General features: G+C 38.5%; 1 protein-coding gene and 1 pseudogene across 9 annotated transcripts in view; one reads left to right on the forward strand and one right to left on the reverse strand.

Annotated features, from left to right (window-relative positions):
- Positions 1–26,721, forward strand: part of ZMYM4 (zinc finger MYM-type containing 4) — a 180,362-nt gene that overhangs the window by 40,405 nt on the left and 113,236 nt on the right. The gene's annotated exons all lie outside the window — the stretch shown is intronic.
- LOC114237995 (U2 spliceosomal RNA) lies at positions 23,356–23,491 on the reverse strand (annotated as a pseudogene).

Here is a 26,721-nt window from a genome sequence, read left to right on the forward strand (position 1 = left end):
TGAATGTACCGTCTTTTATTTTTATTGATGCTATTTTTTTTTTAAAGATCTCACTATTCTTTTTTTTAAATTTAATTAATTAATTAATTAATTAATTTTTGGCTGTGTTAGGTCTTCATTTCTGTGCGAGGGCTTTCTCTAGTTGCAGCAAGCGGGGGCCGCTCTTCATCGCGGTGCACGGGCCTCTCACTATCGTGGCCTCTCTTATTGTGGAGCACAGGCTCCAGACGCGCAGGCTCTGTAGTTGTGGCTCACGGGCCTAGTTGCTCCACGGCATGTGGGATCTTCCCAGACCAGGGCTCGAACCCATGTCCCCTGCAGTAGCAGGCAGATTCTCAACCACTGCGCCACCAGGGAAGCCCTATTGATGCTTTTTTTATGGTACAGCATGTGTATATCTTGGTGCTTGTTCTAGGTACACTTAAAAAAGGAGTATATAGTACAGTTGCTTGGTGTTTCATAAATATCAATTAGGTCTAGTTTTTTGATGGAGTCATTAACACTTTTTGTGTCTTTAGTTGTTTTGTGTGTGTGTGTGTGTCTCCTTGTTCTAAAACTACTGACACCTAAAATCTACAATCATAGTTGGAGATTTTGTTTATCAGTTAAGTTCTATTTTTTGCTTCATGTATTTTTTTAAATTAATTTGTTTTTGGCTGTGTTGGGTCTTTGTTACTGTGCGTGGGCTTTCTCTACTTGTGGCGAGCAGGGGCTACCCTTCGTTATTTTGTGGTGGCTTCTCGTTGCAGAAGACGGGCTCTAGGCATGCGGGCTTCAGTAGTTGTGGCTCATGGGCACTAGAGCACAGGCTCAGTAGTTGTGGCTCATGGGCTCTAGAGCGCAGGCTCAGTAGTTGTGGTGCACAGGCTTAGTTGCTTCACAGCATGTGGGATCTTCCCTGACCACGGCTCGAACCCATATCCCCTGCACTGGCAAGCGGATTGTTTTGTTTTTGTTTTTGTTTTTGTTTTTTTAACATCTAGCAGTTGGAAAACACTTATTTATTTATTTATTGCTTGCTTGCTTGCTGTGTTGGGTCTTCATTTCTGTGCGAGGGCTTTCTCCAGTTGCGGCAAGCAGGGGCCACTCTTCATCGCAGTGCACAGGCCTCTCACCATCGCAGCCTCTCCTGTTGCGGAGCACGGGCTCCAGACGCGCAGGCTCAGCAATTGTGGCTTACGGGCCCAGCTGCTCTGCGGCATGCGGGATCCTCCCAGACCAGGGCTCGAACCCGCGTCGCCTGCATTGGCAGGCAGATTCTCAACCACTGCACCACCAGGGAAGCCCTGGCAAGCGGATTCTTAACCACTGCACCCCCAGGGAAGTCCCTGCTTCATGTATTTTTTTTTAAATTAATTAATTAATTTATTATTTATTTTTATGGCTGTGTTGGGTCTTCATTTCTGTGTGAGGGTTTTCTCTAGTTGTGGCAAGCAGGGACCACTCTTCATCGCGGTGCGTGGGCCTCTCACTGTTGCAGCCTCTCTTGTTGCGGAGCACAGGCTCCAGACGCGCAGGCTCAGTAATTGTGGCTCACGGGCCCAGCTGCTCCGCGGCATGTGGGATCTTCCCAGACCAGGGCTCGAACCCGTGTCCCCTGCATTGGCAGGCAGATTCTCAACCACTGCGCCAGCAGGGAAGCCACATGTGTTTTTAAGTTGTGTTAATTAGTTGCCAACACTTTTAGAATTATATCTTGTTGATGATCATTATTAAATGACTGTTTTTGTAATACTCTTTCTATTGAAGTTTTCTTTATCTGACGTTAATATAGTTAAATCAGGTTTGTTATGCTTAGTATCTGAATGGCATGTGTTCCCCTCTTTCCTTTTACTTTCAGTGTATCTGTGTCTTTATGTTTAAAATGTGTTTCTTGTAATACCATATAGTTGTGTCTTACTCTTCTCTTGTGTGACACTTCTTAATTGTTGCATTTATTTCTTTTAGAGGTAATGTAATTATTTTTATAGTTAGCTTTAAGTTTTCTATCTTGAAATCTGTTTTTTATTTATCCATTTATTCTTCATTACTCCCTTGTAGTTGTGTTACGTCTCTTTTATTGTTCCATTTGAGTTTTTAGGTGTTCATCTTTGTGTCATTTTTCTTTTTAGAGGTTTCCCTAGAAATTGCAACATACATCTTTTCAGTTAACATCTTTAAAAATTACTTTATTTGGTAATTCCCTGGCTGTCCAATGGTTAGGACTCGGCGCTTTCACTGCCGTGCCTGGGTTCAATCCCTGGTTGTGGAACTAAGATCCCACAAGCTGTGGGGTGCAGCCAAAAAAAAAAAAAAAAATATATATATATATATATATTTTTGTTTGTTTGTTTGTTTGTTTTCTTTTTTTATTGGTTGTTTCAGTAAGCTTTACTCTTTGGGTGTACTTTTGGAAATTTAGCTTATTTCTTTGATGCAGATTGAAAGTGTATATTTTCCATAGGTTATAAGAGTAGCTTTATCTTTTCATTATTTAGTCAATAAACATATTCATTATTTAAATTGTATCAGGTGCTGTCTTAGGCTTATCTTATAAGGAAAGTATAAGTTTGTTTGAATTTTATTTTATTTTTATATACAGCAGAATCTTATTAGTTACCTATTTTATAGAGATTAGTATATATATGTCAATTTTAATCTCCCAATTCACTCTCCCCAACCCCCCCACCCCCGCGTTCCCCCCTTGGTGTCCATATGTTTGTTCTCTACATCTGTGTCTCTATTTCTGCCTTGCAGACTGGTTCATCTGTACCATTTTTGTAGATTCCACATATATGCGTTAATGTATGATATCTATTTTTCTCTTTCTGACTTACTTCACTCTGTATGACAGTCTCTAGGTCCGTCCATGGCTCTACAAATGACCCAATTTCGTTCCTTTTTATGGCTGAGAAATATTCCATTGTATTAGATGTACCACTGCTTCTTTATCCATCAGTCTGTCGATGGGCATTTAGGTTGCTTCCATTACCTGGCTATTGTAAATTGTGCTGCAGTGAACATTGGGGTGCACGTCTCATTTGAATTATGGTTTTCTCCGGGTATATGCCCAGTAGTGGGATTGCTGGGTCATATGGTAATTCCGTTTTTAGATTTTTAAGGAACCTCCATACTGTTCTTCATAGTGGTTTTATCAATTTACATTCCCACCAACTGTGCAAGAGGGTTCTCTTTCTTCACACCCTCTCCAGCATTTGTTGTTTGTAGATTTTCTGATGATGCCCATTCTAACTGGTAGGTGATGATACCTCACTGTAGTTTTGATTTGCATTTCTCTAATAATTAGTGATGTTGAGCAGCTTTTTATGTGCCTCTTGGCCATCTGTATGTCTTCTTTGGAGAAATGTCTATTTAGGTTTTCTGCCCATTTTTTAATTGGGTTGTTTGTTTTTTTAATATTGAGCTGCATGAGCTGTTTATATATTTTGGAGATTAATCCTTTGTCCGTTGATGCGTTTGCAAATATTTTCTCCCATTCTGAGGGTTGTTTTTTCATCTTGTTTATAGTTTCCTTTGCTGTGCAAAATCTTTACAGTTTCATTAGGTCCCATTTGTTTATTTTTGTTTTTATTTCCATTACTCTAGGAGGTGGCTCAAAAAAGATCTTATGTGATTCATGTCAAAGCATGTTCTTTCTATGTTTTCCTCTAAGAGCTTTATAGTGTCTGGTCTTACATTTAGGTCTTTAATTCATATTGAGTTTATTTTTGTGTATGGTGTTAGAGAGTGGTCTAATTTCATTCTTTTACATGTAGCTGTCCAGTTTTCCCAGCACCATTTATTGAATAGGTTGTCTTTTCTCCATTGTATATTCTTGCTTCCTTTATCAAAAATAAGGTGACCATGTGTGTGTGGGTTTATCTCTCGGCTTTCTATCCTGTTCCATTGATCTATATTTCTGTTTTTTTGCCAGTACCATACTGTCTTGATTACTGTAGCTTTCTAGTATAGTCTGAAGTCCGGGAGCCTGATTCCTCCAGCTCCGTTTTTCTTTCTCAAGATTGCTTTGGCTATTCAGGGTCCTTTGTGTTTCCATACAAATTGTGAAATTTTTTGTTCTAGTTCTGTGAAAAACGCCGTTGGTAGTTTGATGGAGATTGCATTGAATCTGTAGATTGCTTTGAGTAGTACAGTCATTTTCACAATATTGATTCTTTCCAGAACATGATTTATCTCACTCTGTGTCATCTTTGATTTCTTTCATCAGTGTCTTATAGTTTTCTGAGTACAGGTCTTTCACCTCCTTAGGTAGGTTTATTCCTAGGTATTTTATTCTTTTTGTTGCAGTGGTGAATGGCATTGTTTCCTTAATTTTTCTGTTCTTTCGTTGTTAGTGTATATGAATGCAAAAGATTTCTGTGCATTAATTTTGCATCCTGCTGCTTTACCACATTCATTGATTAGCTGTAGTAGTTTTCTGGTGGCATCTTTAGGATTCTCTATGTATAGTATCATGTCATCTGCAAACAGTGACAGTTTTACTTCTTCTTTTCCAATTAGGATTCCTTTCATTTAGTTTTCTCCTCTGATTGTAGTGGCTAGGACTTGCAGAACTATGTTGAATAATAGTGGCGAGAGTGAACATCCTTGTCTTGTTCCTGATCTTAGAGGAGATGCTTTCAGTTTTTCACCATTGGTAATGATGTTTGCTGTGGGTTTGTCATATATGGCCTTTATTATGTTGAGGTAGGTTCCCTCTTTGCCCAGTTTCTGGATAGAGTTTATCATAAATGTGTGTTGAATTTGGTCAAAAGCTTTTTCTGCGTCTATTGAGGTGATCATATGGTTTTTATTCTTCAATTTGTTATTATGATGTCTTACATTGATTGATTTGCGTATTTTGAAGAATCTTTGCATCCCTGGGATAAATCCCACTTGAACATGGTGTATGATCCTTTTAATGTGTTGTTGCATTATGTTTGCTAGTATTTTGTTGAGGATTTTTGCATCTATATTCATCAGTGTTGTTGTCTGTAATTTTCTGTTTTTTGTAGTAACTCTGTCTGGTTTTGGTATCAGGGTGATGGAAGCCTCGTAGAGTGAGTTTGGGATGTTCCTTCGTCTGCAATTTTTTGGAGGAGTTTGAGAAGGATGGGTGTTAGCTCTTCTCTAAATGTTTTACAGAATTCACCTGTGAAGCCATCTGGTCCTGGACTTTTGTTTGTTGGAAGATTTTTACTCACAGTTTAAACTTCATACTTGTGATTGGTCTGTTCATATTTTCTATTTCTTCCTCGTTCAGTCTTGGAAGGTTATACCTTGCTAAGAATTTGTCCATTTCTTCCAGGTTGTCCATTTTATTGGCATAGAGTTGGTTGTAGTAGTTTCTTATGATGCTTTGTACGGTGTCCGTTGTAACTTCTCCTTTTTCATTTATAATTTTACTGATTTGAGTTCTCTCCCTCTTTCTCTCGGTGAGTCTGGCTAAAGGTTTATCAATTTTGTTTATCTTCTCAAAGAACCAGCTTTTAGTTTTATTGGTCTTTGCTATTTCCTTTGTTTCTATTTCATTTACGTGTGCTCTGATCTTAATGATTTCTTTCCTTCTACTAACTTTGGGTTTTCTTTGTTCTTCTTTCTCTACCTCCTTTAGGTGTAAGGTTAGATTGATTGAGATTTTTCTTGTTTCTTGAGCTAGGATTGTATTGCTATAAACTTGCCTCTTAGAACTGTTTTTGCTGCATCCCATAGGCTTTGGATCATCGTGTTTTCGTTTTCACTTGTCTCTAGGTATTGTGTGATTTTCTCTTTGATTTCTTCAGTGATCTGTTGGTTATTTAGTAACGTATTGTTTAGCCTCCATGTGTTTGTGTTTTTTACGTTATTTTCCCTCTAGTTTATTTCTAATCTCTAGTGTTGTGCTCGCAAAAGATGCTTGATATGATTTCAGTTTTCTAAAATTTACCAAGGCTTGATTTGTGACCCAAGATGTGATATATCCTGGAGATTGTTCCATGTGCATTTGAGAAGAAAGTGTAATCTGCTGTTATGGGATGGAAAGTCCTGTGAATATCAGTTAAATCTATCTAGTATTGTGTCATTTATGGCTTGTGTTTCGGGCTTCCCTGGTGGCGCAGTGGTTAAGAATCCACCTGCTAATGCAGGGGACATGGGTTCAAGCCCTGGCCCGGGAAGATCCCACGTGCCGTGGAGCAACTAAGTCCGTGAGCCACAACTACTGAGCCTGCGCTCTAGAGCCTGTGAGCCACAACTACTGAGCCCGCGTGCCTAGAGCACATGCTCCACAACAAGAGGAGCCACCATAATGAGAAGCCTGCGCACCACAATGATGTGTAGCCCCCACTCACCACGAATAAAGCCCATGTGCAGCAACGAAGACCCAACACAGCCAAAAATAAATAATTTAAAAATAAAGCTTGTTTTTCCTTCTTAATTTTCTGCTTGGATGATCTGTCCATTGGTGTAATTGAGGTGTTAAAGTCTCCCAGTATTGTTGTGTTGCTGTCGATTTCCTGTTTTATAGTTGTTTGCATTTGCCTTATGTATTGAAGTGCTTCTATGTTGGGTGCATATATATTTATAATAGTTATATCTTGTTCTTGGATTGATCCCTTGTTCATTGTGTAGTGTCCTTCCTTGTCTCTTGTAACATTCTTTATTTTAAAGTCTATTTTATTGGATATGAGTTTTGTTACTCCAGCTTTCTTTCGATTTCCATTTGCATGGGTTATCTTTTTCCATTCCCTCATTTTCAGTCTGTATGTGTCCCTAGGTCTTAAGTGGGTCTCTTGCAGACAGCATATATATGGGTCTTGTATTTGTATCCATTCAGTGAGCCTGTGTCTTTTGGTTGTAGCACTTATTCACATTTAAGGTAATTATTGATATATATGTTTCTATTACTGTTTTCTTAATTGTTTTGGGTTTGTTTTTGTAGGTCCTTTTCTTCTGTTGTGTTTCCCACTTGGGGAAGTTGCTTTAGCATTTGTTGTAGAGCTATTTTGGTGGTGCCTAATTCTCTTAGCTTTTACTTCTTTGTAAAGCTTTTGATTTCTCCCTATAATCTGAATGAGAACCTTGTCGGGTAGAGTAATCTTGTTTGTAGGTTTTTCCCTTTCATCACTTTAAATATATCATGCCACTCCCTTCTGGCCTGTAGAGTTTCTGCTGCGAAATCAGCTGTTAACCTTATGGGAGTTCACTTGTATGTTATTTGTTGTTTTTCCCTTGTTGCTTTGAATAATTTTTCTTTGTCTTTAATCTTTTTTAAAATTAATTAATTTATTTATGGCTGCATTGGGTCTGTGTTGCTGCATGCGGGCTTTTTCTAGTTGCGGCGAGCAGGGGCTACTCTTTGTTGTGGAACGCGGGCGTCTCTTTGTGGTGGTTTGTCTCGTTGCAGAGCTCAGGCTTCAGGTGTGCAGGCTTCAGTAGTTGTCGCATGTGGGCTCAGTGGTTGTAGCTCGTAGTCTCTAGAGTGCAGGCTGAGTAGTTGTGGCGCACGGTCTTAGTCGCTCTGTGGCATGTGGGATATTCCTGGACCACGGCTCGAACCTGTGTCCCCTGCATTGGCGGGTGGATTCTTAACCACTGCGCCACCAGGGGAGCCCTGTCGTTAATTTTGTCAGTTTGATTGCTGTGTGTCTCGGCATGTTTCTCCTTGGGTTTATCCTGCCTGGGACTCTCTGTGCTTCCTGGAATTGGGTAGCTATTTCCTTTCCCGTGTTCGGGAAGTTTTCGACTATAATCTCTTCACATGTTTTCTTGGTATTTTCTCTGTCTCATTTCCTTCTGGGACTCCTACAATGTGAATGTTGGTATGTTTAATATTGTTCCAGAAGTTTCTTAGGCTGTTTTTCATTTCTTTTAATTCTTTTTTCTTTATTCTGTTCCATGGCAGTGAATTCCATTATTCTGTCTTCCATGTCACTTATCCCTTCTTCTGAGTCAGTTATTCTGCTATTGATTCCTTCTAGTGTATTTTTTATTTCAGTTGTTGTATTGTGCATCTCTGTTTGTCCTTTAATTCTTCTAGGTCTTTGTTAAACATTTCTTGCATCTTCTTGATCTTTGCCTCCATTCTTTTCCCAAAGTCCTGGATTGTCTTTGCTATCATTATTCTGAGTTCTCTTTCAGGAAGGTTGCTTATCTCCACTTCATTTAGCTGTTTTTCTGGGGTTTTATCTTGTTCCTTCATCTGGTACATAGTTCTCTGCCTTTTCATTTTGTCTATCTTTCTGTGAATGTGGTTTTCATTCCACAGTCTACAGGATTGTAGTTCTTGCTTCTGCTGTCTGCCCTCTGGTGGACAAGGCTATCTAAGAGCCTTGTGCAAGCTTCCTGATGGGAGGGACTGGTGGTGTGTAGAGCTGGGTATTGCTCTGTTGGGCAGAGCTCAGTAAAAGTTTAATCCGCTTGTCTGCTGATGGGTGGTTATCATTTATGTAGGTTATTCCAGCTCCTCGTCTGACATTACTTTCAGGAATACAGTGTAATGATTCTTATATTTGTATATATTGTGAAATGATCACCACAGCAGGTCTAGTTAACACACATCACCATAGTGTTAGAAGTTTTTTTCTTTGATGAGAACTTTTAAGATCTGCTCTTTAGTAACTTTCAAATATGTAGTACAGCATTATTAACTGTAGTCATCATGCTGTACATTATATCCTTATGACTTATTTGGTTTATTAGTGGAAGTTTGTACCTTTTGACCCCTTTCCCCGTTTTTGCCTACCCCTTTCCCCCCCAACCTCTGGCAGCCATCAGTGTGTTCTCTGTATCTATAAGCTTGGTTTGTTTTTGTTTTTTGATTCTACGTGTAAGTGAGACCATGCAGTAGTTGTCTGTCTTGTTTTACTTAGTATAATGCCCTCAAGGTATATTCATGTTGCCGCCGATGGCAAGACTTCCCCCTTTTCCATGGCTGAATAATATCCATATTGTATATGTACCACTTTCTTTAATCTGTTCATCTATTGATGTATACTTAGGTTGCTTCCATGTCTTGGCTATTGTAAATAATGCTGCAGTGAACATGGGGGTGCATATATCTTTTCAAGTAAGAGTTTTCATTTTCTTTGGTAAATTCTCAGAAGTGGAATTGCTCAATCATATGGTAATTCTGTTTTTAATTTCTTTTTTTAAATAAATTTATTTATTTTATGTATTTATTTTTGGCTTCATTGGGTCTTCGTTGCTGCGCACGGGCTTCCTCTAGTTGCAGTGAGTGGGGGCTACTCTTTGTTGCGGTGCACGGGCTTTTCATTGTGGTGGCTTCTCGTTGCGGAGCATGTGCTCTAGGCTCGCAGGCTTCTGTAGTTGTGGTGTGCGGGCTCTAGAGAGCAGGCTCGGTAGTTGTGGTGCACGGGCTTGGTTGCTCCGCGGCATGTGGGGTCTTCCTGGACCAGCGCTCAAACCTGTGTCCCCTGCATTGGCAGGCGGATTCTTAACCACTGTGCCACGAGGGAAGACCTATTTTTAATTTCTTGAGGAATCTCCATACTGTTTTACATAGTACCTGCACCAGTTTATGTTGTCACCAACAGTACATAAGGGTTCCCTTTTTTCAACATTCTCACAAGAAGTTGTTATTTCTTGTCTTTTTATTAAGAGCCATCCTAACAGGTTTGTGGTTTTGATTTGTATTTCCCTGATGATTAGTGATTTTTAGCTCATTTTTCTGTACCTGTTCATCATCTGTATGTCTTTGGAAAAATATTTGTTTAGATCCTCTGCCCATTATTTAATTGGAATGTTTTCTTTATTCCTATTGGGTTGTATGAGTTTTTGGTATACTTTGGATATTAATCTCGTCAGATATATGATCTGCAAATATTTTCTCCTGTATGTTGCCCTTTCATTTGGTCGATGGTTTCCTTTGGTGTGCAGAAGGTTTTTAGTTTGATGTAAACCCACCTTTTTTTTTTTTTTTCTTTCTTTGCCTTTTATTTTTGGTGTTAAATCCAAAAAATCATCTGCAAGATTGATGTCAAGGAGCTTACTGTCTGTTTTTCTAGGAACTTTATGGTTTCAGTTCTTACATTCATGTTTTTAATGATTTTGAGTTACTTTTTGTGTATGGTGTAAGATAGTGGTCCAGTTTCATTCTTTTGCATGTGGCTGTACAGTTTAATATGATTCTTTAGAGTCCTTGTGATTATTTGTTGTAAATTTTGAGAGAGGGCAATTCATTGTGAGAGAATGGGGTGGGGGTTAGATAGCAGCTGTCTGCTGTTATGATTAAGCTTTACACTTTGAGATCTCAGAATACATTGTGTTGTTTTTTTGTGTGTGGGGGGGATAGGTATTTATTTATTTATTTATTTGACTGCATTGGGTCTTTGTTGCTTCATGCAGGCTTTCTCTAGTTGTGGTGAGTAGGGGCTACTCTTCATCCCGGTGTGCGGGCTTCTCATTGCAGTGGCTTCTCGTGTTGCAGAGCACACCCTAGGCTTGCAGGATTCAGTTGTTGCAGCACATGGGCTCAGTAGTTGTGGCATGTGGTCCCTAGACTGCGCGGGCTTCAGTAGTTGTGGAGCGTGGGCTCAGTAGTTGCGGCACATGGGCTTAGTTGCTCCGTGGCATGTGGGATCTTCCTGGACCAGGGATTGAACCCGTGTCCCCTGCATTGGCAGGCAGATTTTTAACCACTGTGCCACCAGTGAAGTCCCACGTTACGTTCTAATTTATTCATTTTTCAAGTAATACTATTTGTGAACTGTATGTAAGTGGCATACTCATAGTTTAAGTATCTTTTGGTTAGTTTTGAATCATTTTATTTTATTACAAAAGCATTTAGTCACTTTAGACAGTTTGAAAGATTTTAAAAAGATATAAAAATAAAAATCTTTTGTAATTTCACTACTCAGTATATTTATTTATGATTATGTATAAGCTTATCTTGCATGTGTATGTGTATTTTATTTTAGAAATGAACAAATGCTAAAATTTCTTTTTTTGGATTTGGTGTATATTTGTATGAATTTTGAACACAGACATAAGATTCCTGTAACCAACACTACAAACAAGATTCCTAACAATTCTCTCACTCCAAAAAACTCTACCATGATATTTTTTTTATAGTCCTATTATCTGTTCCTGCTTAACCACTGGCAACCACCGTTTTGTTTTCTGTCAGTATAATTTTGTCTTTTGGAGACTTGTGAATGGTGAACTGAAACAGAATGTTAACATTTTGAGACTGGCTTCTTAGAATCCATGTTTCATCACTTCAAGTGAAATTTAGATACCACCATATAGGTTGTTTTATCCTTCCCGTTTTTTGTTGTTGTTGTCGTATTTCATATACATACCTAATTCCTATTGTATATTATAATTTTTATGTTCAGATGTCAAACATATGTTAAAAAACTCAAGGGTAGAAGATTGGTCTGTGTTTATAGTTATTCAGATAGTTACTAGTTTCTGTTGCTCTTTCTTCATTACTGATATTCTGAATTTCTTTTTGATATCATTTCACTTGGGTCAAGAAACTTTCTTAACACTTCTTTTAGAGCAGGTCCACTGATAGTGAATGCTTTTAGTTTTCCTCATCAAAGAATATCCTTATGTCACCTTTATTCCAAAAGGTATATTCATTGTATATAGATTTATGAGTTAATAGTTCTTTTTTCTTAGCACTTTAAAAATAGTTTCCATTTTTTTTTTTAGCATCCAAGATTTCTGATGAGAAATATGCAGTGATAAGTAAAGTGTTGTTTTTCTCTGCCTGTTTTTGAGATGTCTTTCTTTGTTTTTAGTTTTCAGCAGTTTAATTATGAGTGTCTTAATGTGAATATCTTTAGATTTATCCTGTTTGGGGTTTGCTTATCTTAAATCTGCAGATATATATGTGTTTTTTCAAGCTTGTGAAGTTTTCAGCCATTATTTCTTCAAGTATTTTTTCTGCACTCCAGGTTTTCTTTTCTTCTGGGCTTCTGATTACATGAATGTTTGAATGTTGTATTGTGATATGGCTCACAGATTTCTGAGGCATCATTCTTTTTTAACCCCCCCAATCTTTTTTTCTCTTTTTTTTTAAGATTAGGTTATTCTGTTAATCTATTTTCATGACTCCTTCCTCTCCATGTCTGTTTTGCTAATGAGCCCATGAATGAGGGTTTGTTTTAGTTTTATTCATTATGCATTTTTTTATTGTGGTAAAGTATACATAACAAAATTTACTGTTTCACCCATTTTTAAGTGTAGAATTAATTGGCGTTAATAACTTTCACATTGATGTGTAAACCCTATCCATCTTCAGAGCTATTCCATTATCACAAACTAAAAGTCTTTACCCATTAAATAATGACTATCCCGTTACCCCCTTGCCCCTCCCCCCAGCCCCTGGTAACCACTCAGTGAGTTCTTACTTTGGTTTTTTCATTTTTCAGTTTTAAAATTTTAATTTGTTTTTTCATTATATCTTCTGTTTCCTTGTTGAGACATTGGTCTTTCTGTTAGTTTTTCTGTCCTTAAGTTGTTTCAGAGTTTTAAATCTTTCTGTTTTCTCTCAGTGTGTGTCCCATCATAGTAGTATATTCAGATCTACCTTATTTGTGTGTGTGTTTCTATGGTGTTAAAATATACATAACATTTGCCATTTTAATCATTTTTAAGTTCAGTGGCAATAAGTATATTCAGAATATTAGGCAAACATCTTCTCCATCCATCTCCAGAACTTTCTACCTCATTCTTTGTGAAGTCTGTATAGAATTCCATAGTATAATGTGTATTAATATATAACTTAATCGTTTACCTGCATAGGGACTTTTTAATAACTTTTCATAGTTGAAAATAATGTGGCAAAAATGTCTATCCTGCCTGTTTTTAAAAATAAGCTTTTATCTGTTATTTTGTTCCCAGGGACAGTTCTGGAAGTTAGGATATTTGTAAAGGGTGTGTGTGTGTGTGTGTGTGTGTGTGCGCGCGTGTGTTGGCTAAGATAAAGATCTTTATTGTGTTTTCAGTTGTTGCCATTTTGTTTTTAAAAAATTATATTAGGCCACTTCAGCGGGGTTTGCTCTGTGGCCGCAGGCAGACTGGCCTGCATAGGTCTGGTCCCTCGCGTCTGTGCTTCCTGGCTCTGAGGCGGTCAATGGGATGGAGCGCTGTGGAGCAGGAGGTGGTGCCCGTCGGGGGGCTGGGGCAGCACGAGAGCCCGCCGAGAGGCTTGGGTATGGCAGGCCCCAGACCTGAGGCCTGCCCCGCAGGGAGCAGCCTGGTTGCGGGCTATGGGGACTGAGTGGGGCTGCTGCCGCCATGAGCTGTGAGCCCCGTGCTTCCACCACCGCCACCTCGGCCCCTCGTGAAGCGCTGGGCAGCTCGGGAACACAGCCCTAGAGCAGCTCTGCTTGGTCCTCAAAGTGTTGTTAATAACAATACTTGTAGTGGAAGGTACTGCTGTGGCCAAAAGACCCAAGATGGACAAAATATTGGAATCAAGCACATTCCTGCAACCCAGTGTGGGATTTGGGTTCAAACCAGCAATGGAGGTCATTTTACTTCACCAAAGTATCCTGACTCATATCCACCAGACAAAGAATATATCTACATTTTGGAAGCTGCTCCATGTCAGAAAACAGAGTTGACCTTTGATGAACATTATTATTATAGAACCATCATTTGAAAGTCGGTTTGATCAATTGGAAGTTCAAGATGGGCCGTTTGGTTTCTCTCCACTTGTAGATCGTTACTGTGGTGTGAAAAGCCCTCCATTAATTAGATCACCAGGGAGATTCATGTGGATTAAGTTCAGTCCTGATGAAGAACTTGAAGGACTGGGATTTCCATCAAAATATTCGTTTATTCCAGATCCAGACTTTACTTATCTAGGAGATTGCCAGTTTGAGCTGTCAGAAGCTGACGGAATAGTACGTTCTAGTCAGGTAGAACAAGAGGAAAAAAACAAAACCGGGCCAAGCAGTTGATTGCATACGGATGATTAAAGCTACTCCAAAAGCTAAGTTGACATGGAAAGTGGATCAAGGGACTTCCGTGGTGGCACAGTGGTTAAGAATCCACCTACCAATGCAGGGGACATGTGTTGGAGCCCTGGTCTGGGAAGATCCCACATGCTGCAGAGCAACTAAGCCCATGCACCACAGCTACCGAGCCTGCATTCTAGAGCCCGCAAACCACAACTACTGAGCCCACGTGCTCTAGGGCCCGTGAGCCACAACTGCTGAGCTCGTGTGCCGCAAGTACTGAAGCCCGCACACCTAGAGCCTGTGCTCCACAAGAGAAGCCAGAGAAGCCACTGCAATGAGAAGCCCGCACACTGCAACGAAGAGTAGCCCCCGCTCTCTGCAACTAGAGAAAACCCACACGCAGCAATGAAGACCCCACGCAGCCAAAAATAAATAAATAAATAAATAAATTTATTTAAAAAAAGAGTTATATTCAAAGTGTATATATTTTAATTGTGTACATAGTATAACTTAATTGGGCTTACAATTTTACTTTATGTTTATCAGAGTGACACATGATTATTTAAAATTTTGAATATTACGTAAGTGCTTATAATTGAGATTATATATATCAATTTTTCTATATACACACCTATGTAATTTATGCATACATACAGTTATTATATATTCTTGGTTTAAAGAGATATGTTTCAGGTGTATGTATGTCCTTTCAAAAAGGGAGCAGCTAATCTTTAAATAATTCTAAAACAGCATTTATAGAATTTCATTAGTTAAGAGTTTTACAGACAAATGATTGAGTTCATCCAGTTTCTCTAGCTAGGAAATTTTATATAGATTGTCTTTTCCTCACTTTTGGAAAGAGAGAGCACATATAGACATATCTCAGAGATATTGTGTGTTCAGTTCCAGATCATTGTAATAAATCGAATATATCAATAAAGCAACTCACATGAATTTTCGGTTTCCTAGTGCATATGAAAGTTATATTTATACTGTATTATAGTCTATTGTGTGCAATAGCATTGTATCTGAAAAAACAATATGCATACCTTAATTTTAAAATACTTTATTGCTTAAAAATGCCAACCATTATCTGAGCATTCAGCAAATCATATTCTTTCTGGTGGAAGGGCCTCCTGCCTTGATGTTGATGGCTGCTGACTGAATAGGGTGGTGATTGCTGAAGATTGTGGCAACTGTGGCAATTTCTTAAAATAAGACAGCAGTTAAGTTTGCTGCATGAATTGACCCTTCCTTTCACAAACGATTTCTCTCTAGCATGTAATGCTGTTTGATAGCATTTTACCCACAGTAAAATTTCAATATTGGAGTCGTTCCTCTCAAATCCTATCACTACTTTATCAACTAAGTTTATATGATGTTCTAAGTCCTTTGTTGTTATTTCAACAGTCTTCACAGCATCTTCACCAGGAGTAGATTTCTTCTCAAGAAACCACTCTTTTGCTCATCCCGAAGGAGTGACTCCTTGTTGGTTATAATTTCATCATGAGATTGCAGAAATTCAATCACATTGTCAGGGTCCAATTCTAATTCTGTTTCTCTTGCTGTTTCTACCACATCTGCAATTACTTCCTCCACCAAAGTCTTAAACCCTTCAAAGTCATCCATGAAGGTTGAAATCAACTTCCTCCAAACTCCTGTTAATGTTGATATTTTGACCTCTTTCCATGAATCATGAATGTTCTTAATGACATCTGGAATGGTGAATCCTTTCCAGAAGGCTTCCAGTTGGCTTTGCCCAGATCCAGCAGAGGAAATCACTGTCTATTGCAGCTATAGTCTTATGAAATGTATTTCTTAAGTAATAAGACTTGAAAGCCACAGTGACCTCTTGATCCATGGGCTGCAGAATGAATGCTGTGTTAGCAGACACGAAACAACATTAATCTCCATTGGAGCTCTTGAGTGACCAGATGCATTGTCAGTGAGCAGTAATATTTTGAAAGGAATTTTTTTTTTCTGAGTAGTAGGTCTCGACAGTGGGCTTAAAATAGTCAGTAAACCATCTTTTCAACAGATGTGCTGTCATCTAGGCTTTGTTGTTGTATTTGTAGAGCACAGGCAGGGTAGATTTAGCATAATTCTTAAGGGCCCTTGGATTTTCAGAATGGTAAGTGAGCTCTGGCTTCAACTTCAAGTCACCAGCTACATTAGCCCCTACACGAGTCAGCCTGTCCTTTGAAACTTTGAAGCCAGGCATTGACTTCTCTAATTATGAAAGTCCTGGATAGCATATTATTCCAGTAGAAGGCTGTTTCATCTACCTTGAAAATCTGCTGTTTAGTGTAACCAACTTCATTAATTATCTTAGATCTTCTGGATAACTTTCTGCAGCTTCTACATCAGTACTTGCTGCTTCATCTTGTCCTTTGGTGTTATGGAGATGACTTCTTTCCTTAAACCCCAGGAACCAACCTCTGCCAGCTTCAGTCTTTTTTCTGTGGCTTTCTCACCTCTCTCAGCCTTCATAGAACTGAAGATAGAGTTAGAGCCTTGCTCTAGATTAGGCTTTGGCTTAAGGGAGTGTTGTGGCTGCTTTGATCTTCTCTCCAGACCACTAAAACTTTCTCTGTATCAGTAATAAGGCTCTTCTGCATTCCTATCATTCGTGTGTTCACTGGAGTAGCACTTTTTATTTCCTACAATTATTTCTCCTTTGCATTCATATCTTAGCCAACTGTTTGGTGCAAGAAGCCTAGCTTTTGCCCTATCGGCATTTGACATGTCTTCCTCACTAAGCTTAATCATTTCTAGTTTTTGATTTAAAACGAGAGGTGTGCAGCTCTTCCTTTTACTTGAACACTTAGAAGCGATTGTTGGGTTATTAACTGGCCTAGTTTCAATATTGTTGTGTCTCAGGGAACAGGGAGGCCTGAGGAGAGGGAGAGAGAGCGGGGGATGGCTGGTTAGTGGAGCAGTCAGGACACACACACTTGTCAGTTAAATTCACTGTCTTATATAGCTGTAGTTCATGACACCCTGAAAAAATTACAATGTTAATATCAAAGGTCACTGATCACAGATCACCGTAAAAATAATAATGAAAAAATTGAAATATTGTGAGAATTACCAAAATGTGACACAGAGACAGAAAGTGAGAAGCTTTTGGAAAAAGAGTGCTGATAGGCTTACTTGATGCAGGGTTGCCACAAATCTTCAATTTGTAAAAAAATGTGTAAAGTGCAATAAAATGAAGCATAATAAAACAAGGTATGCCTGTATGCATTTAACAAAAAGTTCATTTAAAATGACAAATAACTCATTTTTTTCTTTTTTAAAAAAATCTTTATTTATTTATTTATTTTTGGCTGCGTTGGTTCTTCGTTGCTGCGCGTGGGCTTTCTCTAGTTGCAGCGAGCGGGGTCTACTCTTCGTTGTGGTGCATGGGCTTCTCATTGCGGTGGCTTCTTTTGTTGTGGAGCACGGGTTCTAGGCTCGCAGGCTTCAGTAGTTGTGGCACACAGCCTCAGTAGTTGTGGCTCGCGAGCTCTAGAGTGCAGGCTCAGTAGTTGTGGCGCACAGGCTTAGTTGCTCCATGGCATGTGGGATCCTCCCGGACCAGGGATCGAACCCATGTCCCCTGCATTGGCAGGTGGATTCTAAACCACTGCGCCACCAGGGAAGTCCCAACTCTCGTTTTTTTTATAAGGTGAATGATCTAGAAATACTACGTTTTCAATCTTGTTAGACATATTTTTATTGGTTTCTTTTTTACTGGTCTGTCAGATTATCTGGGATTAACATAACATGACACAGTAAATTAGGTGTGAGAACTAAGAACTATGAAAATTTAGTTAAAAATTTTTTTTTAACTAAAAATAATTTTTTTTTAGTGACAATTTAAGTTTGATCCTTCTGGCCTCTACCTATATTATCTTGTTTAATATATTAAATGTTACACTTAAGTATAATTACATACAATCTTATTATCATACATTAATTGTGGCTTTGGAAAAAACACAGAAAACTTAGATTTTGTAAATGTCTTTCGTGATAGAAAAAGTTAGTGGGTTATCACTAAAGGAATTAATATTTTAATTTCAATTAAACTTGAACTGCCTGGGCTTGCTTTTAAGTTATTCTTTATTTATTTATTTATTTATTTATTTATTTATTTATTTATTTTTGGCTGTGTTGGGTCTTCGGTTCGTGCGAGGGCTTTCTCCAGTTGCGGCAAGCGGGGGCCACTCTTCATCGCGGTGCGGGGACCGCTCTTCATCGCGGTGCGCGGGCCTTTCTCTATCGCGGCCCCTCCCGTCGCGGGGCACAGGCTCCAGACGCGCAGGCTCAGCAACTGTGGCTCACGGGCCCAGCTGCTCCGTGGCATGTGGGATCTTCCCAGACCAGGGCTCGAACCCGTGTCCCCTGCATTAGCAGGCAGATTCTCAACCACTGCGCCACCAGGGAAGCCCCTTAAGTTATTCTTTAAATAGAAGTGCTTGATCATGTCTGGTTAGTTCTACGAGATACTCTCTCAAGACATTTTAAATATTTAAATCATATTTTCTTTCTAATATATATGCGTGACAGCCATTATTGGGCAGTGATGAATACACTCAACGACCAGTACAGTTTGGTGCTACTGCCTAAGGGGCCAGTAGTTGTACCCAGAATTGATTTTGTACCATTAGTGCAGATGTCAACATGGTAAAAGTACAAGGAATGTCTTAGTATTACTGTGAAAATAGTTTTGACTTTGGGGGACTCCTGAAAGGATTCTGGGACCCTTATGGTCTAAGAACCACATGTAGAGAACCACTGCTTCTGGGGTTTTCTTTTTCAAAGGTTTCTTAGATGGTGGCAGATATTTGTAGGCTGAGTAATCTTTGTTTGCCTTTGTTTTTTCATTCCACAGATACTTTGAAGCTAGACATCAATTAACTTCTCAATTTTTTGTCAATATGTGATTTAGGAGATTTCTTCGGATTGATTTTTACTTTTTTGGGTTGTGGCAGTTTGCATCTTGATCGATGTGAGGGATCTGAGTTTTTTATTTTTACCTTAAATAATTGAAGAAAACTTTTATTTATTGTAAGTTTTATAATTTACAAGTTTGTATTTGTTGTAGATGTTAGGAAGCAGTGAAGATATTTCCCTTGAGGGATATCACGAATTTTATTATTACTTTTTTGTTTTTTGTTTTTTGCTTTTGTTTTTTTCTGGCTGCGCTGTGCGGCCTGTGGGATCTTAATAACAGTGAATATTATTTGTTTTGTTTTGTTTTGGCCATCTGACATGTGGGATCTTAGTTCCCTGACCAGGGATTGGACCCTCGCCCCCTGCGTTGGAAACTTGGAGTCTTAACCACTGGACTGCCAGGGAAGTCCCATGAATTTTATAATAAATGTTCCTGAGCTTCCAAATGAGGAACCAAATTTATACATCACTTTGGAGTAGAAAACTTGATGACAAAAGTATAGCTAAACAGTTTCAAACATATTATAAAGAATCATGGGAGCACATATTTTCCTTCTTCCTTAGTTTATGTTTTAGGGTAAATGTAGCATTCTGTCAATACATATTCAGATTGAAAGGAAGACATTGTCCACCTATTCAAAAATGACTTTCCTTTTTACTTTTTAAATCTGGATAGCTTAATTTTCTCATTAGCTGTTGTGAAAAAAGTCATAAAAGAAGTTATTTTAGGATGATAGCTTTTCACAGTTGAGTCTGATTTTTATTTGAAGTTTTTTTCTCTGCAATGACTGAGAATCTATACTCTGTCTGTGGTGATAATTATTGTCCATTTTATTTATTAGGTTTTTGTAGCTATTTGAACAAATGTCTTTTTCATTAAAATATGCATGTTAATTAAGCAGTGAAATGATAACATTCTGTGAATCTTTAGTAATACATTTCTATTGTCGTAAGTTCAATATAATTCTGAATTTGAAATTAATTCAGTTGCTTCATTTCATAGAATTATGAATTTGTAAAATCCAGCTTACTTCAGTTGTTTCTTTTGTTTTTAAAATTAATTAATTTTTGGCTGCGTTGGGTCTTCATTGCTGCGTGTGGGCTTTCTCTAGTTGCAGCGATTTGAGGCTACTCTTCGTTGCAGTGCGCGGGCTTCTCATTGCAGTGGCTTCTCTTGTTGCGGAGCACGGGCTCTAGGTATGTGGGCTTCAGTAGTTGTGGCATACGGGCTTAGTAGTTGTGGGTCGCGGGCTCTACAGCACAGGTTCACTAGTTGTGGTGCACGGGCTTAGTTGCTCCGCGGCATGTGGGTTCTTCCTGGACCAGGGCTCGAACCTGTGTCCCCTGCATTGGCAGGCGGGTTCTTAACCACTGCACCACCAGGAAAGTCCACTTCAGTTGCTTCTAATTATAACTTTGGTTTTCTACATAGCACTTAAAAAACGCTACTAATAAGGTGTGCTGACAGTACACGAGATATTAATTACAAACACTAAGTATACTTATAGTAAGTTGATAGTGAGTCAGTTTTGTTTTGTTGGAGAAATCAAGCCTATTTAATTTTTAGTTCATGTCAAAGTAACTTTAGTGGAAATAATTATTATATTTTACTTTACGTAAATTTTAGAATGAATAAAAATGTGAAAGGAGTATGGATTTGATTCCATTTTAAGGGAAGACTTGTCAATATCTTAAGTCATTTAATTGGGAAAAAAGCACCTAAGGAGAGAGAGTGAGGTCTACTTTTTTAGTGTCTTCATCAAGTTTTCAGTCTCCGTTACACCAATTTGAGTTTTTAGTTTATGCCTAGCTTGAAGTGAATTGTGAGCCTCAAGTTTGAGAGTTTGGAGAGAACTTTTAGGATATTGTAGACCAACTTCATTCATTTATATGGGTTGAAGAATTTGAGCCCCTGAAGAGTTAAGTTTCTAGCTTAAGGTCTGTTAGTGAATTAGTAGCAGAGCAGCATCTAGAAAGAAACTCTACTGATACTAACAGTCTTTCTTGAGACCTATTACATATTTGACAGCAAATATTTTCCACATCTAACTACATACTTACATTTTGTTTTCTTTGTACAGTCAGTCTTCACTTTGCAGACTTCTGATATGCTCGAATTTCTGTTGGTATAGTTTAGTTAAAAAACACTGGTCACCTAACAACACAGTTCAGCTGTCATTTACCATGGTATGTTAACTGTGAATAATTGTGTAGTGTATAAACTTTGATGCTTGCTCTTCAGTTTACAAATCACTACATATATCAATAGATAGATGCCCATCATAATTGGTGACCAGTCACATTACTTCTCTCAAAGTCTGTTGGAGGTTGGTCACTGTGCATCTGTTATTTATTTTTTGTACAGATAGCAAAGTGTACAGATGTGTTACCTCCTTGTTTTCCAATGATAAATTCATGTGACATTTTACAAAACTGGACAATCAAAGGAGAGAGTTGACCAGCAAAGATGGAAGTTCATCAAAGAAATGAAAGGTGATAATACTAGATCTGAAAAATTGGATGTTATAGAAGATTTGAAAATAGTGGCAGGTAGTGAAGATAGGACAAGTACTTTTTCTGTATGAAGGTTTGGTATGAACTGTATTGAAAACATGAAATGAATATAAAAAATAAGGTAAAATTGCTTCAACATCATATAGTTTAAATTGTAATAGAAACAGATCTCAATCAGTTTGGCTAGCATTCATGCCAAGCTGCATTGAAAGAAAACTAATTACAAGAAGGCTGAAGAAATTTTCATTACCAGTAAAGGCTGGTTTCATTTCAGAATCAGCATGGATTAAAGCTGCTAGAGCAGATAGGGATGCTGCTGTGAATTTTTTTTTTTAATTTTTATTTATTTATTTATTTATTTTTGGCTATGTTGGGTCTTCGTTTCTGTGCGAGGGCTTTCTCTAGTTGCGGCAAGCGGGGCCCGCTCTTCATCGCGGTGCGCGGGCCTCTCACTATCGTGGCCTCTTGCTGCGGAGCACAGGCTCCAGACGCGCAGGCTCAGTAATTGTGGCTCACGGGCCTAGTTGCTCCGCGGCATGTGGGATCTTCCCAGACCAGGGCTCGAACCCGTGTCCCCTGCATTAGCAGGCAGATTCTCAACCACTGCACCACCAGGGAAGCCGCTGCTGTGAATTTTACTCCCAGATTCCAAAGATTAGTTGAGCAAATAATTGATCATAAACTACTTAATGTGGGATAGGTCTGTTTTGGAAGGCAGTCTCATCAGTAATTTATGTGATGGAAGACATAGGATCATGAAGTGGTCATAAGGTGGAGAATATAGATGTAAAGTCTGAGGAACTTAGTAAAGGCAAATTTATGAACATAAATGAAAAAAAGTGATTGTGACAGAAAGGATGAAGATGTCTCAGAGGAAGTGACTGGCAAAAATATCACGTTAAAGGAATTCTTGGAAGTATATGACAAGATTGAAAGGGCAAAGGATAAAATGTTGCATGTTCTACCAAACTTGGAAAAATTTATGACATTTTGCCAAGGCTTGGAAGAGATACTTATTCTGTATCGTAAGTTATATGAGGAAAAGAAGGAGGTAAGCACTGTCTTACTTTCTTGGTAACGTTTTTACAAAGAAACAAAATACTGATTTTCAATGTTTCTTATGTTTTAAATTATAAAATAGTAAATATTACACAGTATTCTTCATTTCTCTATACATTTTAACTGACAGTAAAAGAGTCTTACATGTTTAAAAAATTTTAAATGTCACAGAACAATGTAATTTTTTCCCTTTGATTATTCAGATTGCTTTGCTTGATTTCAGATTGCAAAGTCATTTTTATGGTCCTGCACTACAGTGCAAAGTGAGCACTTCCTGTATAAAAAGTATGTTTTTCCCATAAGAATTTGTTATATTTTCCAAGTTGATAAAATGATTATAAAGATTATCAATATGAATGAATTTGAAGCTTTAAGTAAAGGATGTTTGAATTGAAGTAGCAATAGGGAAAAAAGACTAGCATTACAGTTGTGGGGTTGAGGGAAGAGGATTGGACATTTAATTTGGAGTGGTCTGTTGCAAGCATAAAAACTATTTGACGCTCCTGCTTAATTTTTGCGATTCTTGCAAATTTTAAAGTAAACTTAGGATGTTTAAGTTTTTAATATAAAATGAGTTTTAGGGCTTCCCTGGTGGCGCAGTGGTTGAGAGTCTGCCTGCCGATGCAGGGGACACGGGTTCGAGCCCTAGTCTGGGAAGATTCCACATGCCGCGGAGCAACTGGGCCCGTGAGCCACAATTGCTGAGCCTGCGCGTCTGGAGCCTGTGCTCCGCAACAAGAGAGGCTGCGATAATGAGAGGCCCGTGCACCGCGATGAAGAGTGGCCCCCACTTGCCACAACTAGAGAAAGCCCTCACACAGAAACGAAGACCAACACAGCCATAAATAAATTTTAAAAAAAAATGAGTTTTAAATACTTATTAACTAGTAAAAGTAATTCTTTTGTTCAGCAAACATTTACTGATCTTCTGTATGTTAGGCATTGTTGTTGTAGGTGCTAGGCTTACAGCAGTATGGAACAGACACAAATCTCTGTAGACTAGAATATACTTTAACTTTCTTCCTGCTTTGAACTGATAAGAACAGATACTACACTTGATCTTAGCCAAAAGACCTAGAAGTGATTCCCTGTTTTGAGAAATGTGGAATCTCTAATTCTTTATGAGTCTTGATTTCATTTAGGTTCTGTTGAAAGAAACTAGATTATTTTTACTTTTTGTATAACTTTAAAGGCTTTTGTGTAGACAGTGTTTATTGTTCCTTTTTTAGATAGTCTCCAAAATGGGGTTACAACTCCAGGTTTATATAACCCCTGTCAATGAGATATTTCATGATACAGCTTCAGAGATGTGGATGGGTACTTGATTTCTTATAGAATCCCCAACTTGGGAGTAAAGTTTTTATAGTTGCTGTCATAGACGCATCTGTAGGTGTAGAGCTGGGAAAGAGTTGTGAATTCTACCTTGTTCAGGATGTTGGATGTTTATGGATTATGTGAGATTATGGCATCGTTAAAGAGTTGTAACTTTAGTTTAGGTATGAAGGCTCAGTAGGCATTAGCTATTGATTTAAGACTGAAGAAGCTTAAACACTGCACAATGGTCTAGAGAGATGAAACTATGTGATGGATTGGGTGAGCTATAGGTCATTAGCTAGAGTATTTGCTTTGGGGATGGGGATGTAATGGGTATATGAAGGCAGGAAAAGATGAAGCAATAGAGGAAGTAGGGCCAGATTGTGGAGGGTCAGAAGTTTGGGGTTTTTTCTGGGGAGCCTTTTTCACAGCTCTATGTGTGTGTGTACTTTTAAACTCTCAGTACCTCCATTTCTTCACCTACAAAATAGAGGTGTTAACTGTACTTACTTGATGAGATTTTGAGGAGGTTAAATTGAATTAAGTTATGTAAAGTGCTTGAAAAAGACCAGGCACAGGGTAAGGTTCTTGCTAAGTATTGACCACTAATCATTATGGTTTGTGAACCATTGCCTCAGGTAATCTAAAAAATTCTGTAATCAGGCAGTTGATAGAAGTGATAATCACAGATGGTTAATAACTATATGGAAAGATTCTTCAAAATTTCAAAAATGAAAATGAAAGCAATTAAATGTAAATAAAACAGCAAAATGCAAATTTAAATGAGATAACATCTTTTTCCTACCAAATTGATGATGATGAATAAAACTTCATGCCAAATGGTGGAAAAGTTCTATAGTATTATATTTGGAAAAAATATCTGATCACAGAACTCTTTTTTCCTTAGGGCCCCTTGAAGGTTTTGCATAGCAAATACTGAGAAATGCAAAGTTATGATATTCACTTTATATAAAAGATATTGAGAGATTATACAGCACAATGTGCTAGGGCCTATAGGTATCCCACGGTAAAAAAGGTTTATCTAGAAAGTGATACTGACACATACATAAGTTAACTGTGCCACAAGTGGCTGTAAATGAAATATGAATCAAGTGCTACAGAGAAGGAGTCAAGAATTCTAAATGGGTTATCAGGAAAGGCCTTATTGAGGAGCTGTATTTTAAAGAAGCATTGGAGAGAATTCCCTGGTGGTCCAGTGGTTAGAACTCCACGCTTCCACTGCTAGTGGCTCTGATTCAATCCCTGGTTGGGTAACTTAAGATCCTGCAAGCTACGTGGTACGGCAGAAAAAACAACAACAACAACAAAACCCAGCAGTAGCATTGGAATTTTATCAAGTATAAGTCATTACCAGTAGAAAGAAAACAATATGAGAATGGTATGATGAGAACGTTGGGTAGGAGTAAGAAAACCTTACTCCATAGAGTAATTGTTTTCAGAACGCGAATCTTCCTTCTTGCCGTCTCCTTCAGTTTTTTTTCTTAGGATAAAGTCCAGTGTCTAAACATGACTAATACTTAGGGTGACCAAACTGAGACTTTTTTTTCTTTGCTTTTTTTTTTGGCTGCACCCTGTGGCATGCGGGATCCTAGTTCCCCGACCAGGGATCAAAACCTGCGCCCCCTGCATTGGAAGCGGGGAGTCTTAACCACTGGACTGCCAAGGAAGTCCCAAACTGAGACACTTTTGAGAGTGAAAGGGAACACATTAACAATTACATGGGGATGAAGGCCTAAGCTGAGATGCTTTAAGCTAACTGTAATATGTGGTCACCCTGTCTGTAAAGAATGTCCAGTGTTTGGCCCATGATTTGTCATCAGCTTTATTTTACAGTGCTGACCTGCTTTACTCCCAGAATTCTTGTCCACCTAGTCTTTCTGTTTTTTGAATTCTCTATTTTTTCTCCTGCTAAGAACCTTTACATTTGCTGTTCTTTTCTTGAATCTTTTCTCCCATCTTTTCACCTGTTTTAATTCTTAGTCATCCTTCAGATCTTAAATTACGGAACAGGGTTTCTTTGTCTTTCCTGACCTCCTGTATAGGTTAGCTCATCATGGAGAGTAGTGGTTTATCTAAAACCCTAAGATGTGTTAGAAATATAAATAATAGTTCTTACTACTGATCAGTTGAAGAGAATGGAGGAAAAGTTTTGAGAGTTCTTGTTTGACTTCCAGGGTGTTGGGCTCCTACTAAAATGAAAAAAGGTGAGAAGAGTAGGTTTTAGAGAAGAAGATGCTGAAGCACATTTGGTAGTTTTCAGTATCTGCTTAATCATTGAAAAATCCACCTTCAACTTCCTGAACTATTTTACAGCTATTGGTCTATTATTTAGTTTTCATTGAATACGTTTATCATATAAACTCTCAAATTGTTACAAATATTAAAACCAGTTTGAGAAAAGTGTTCATGGTATTAGGCATTCTAGCAATTATGTCCAGGGAATTTGTGAAGTTGTATGGAGGATCAAAGAGAAAATTAACTTTTTTAAAATAAAAATTATTGGTTTAGGATCCAGTAAGTTTTTTTTTTTAAAAACTATTTTATTCTTGGCTGCATCGGGTCTTAGTTGCGGCTTGTGGGATCTTCATTGCGGTGCGCGGGCTTCTGTCTAGTTGTGGTGTGTGAGTTTTCTCTCTCTAGTTGTGGCATGTGGGCTCTGTAGTTTGCAGCATGCAGGCTCTCTAGTTGAGGCACGTGGGCTCAGTAGTTGTGGCATGTGGGCTTAGTTGCCCCGTGGCCTGTGGGATCTTAGTTCCCCGACCAGGGATTGAACCTCCGTCCCCTGAATTGGAAGGTGGACTCTTTACCACTGGACCACCAGGGAAGTCCCAATAAATTTCTAACTGTGATTTTTTTTTTTTGGCCACGCCACGTGGCATGTGGGATTAGTTCCCTGACCAGGGATTGAACCCGGGCCCCTGCAGTGGAAGTGCAGAGTTCTAACCACTGGACAGCCAGGGAATTCCCTCTAACTGTGATT

This window comes from Balaenoptera acutorostrata, chromosome 1 (genome assembly GCF_949987535.1).
Source record: "Balaenoptera acutorostrata chromosome 1, mBalAcu1.1, whole genome shotgun sequence".
In the NCBI taxonomy this organism is placed as follows: Eukaryota; Metazoa; Chordata; class Mammalia; order Artiodactyla; family Balaenopteridae; genus Balaenoptera; species Balaenoptera acutorostrata.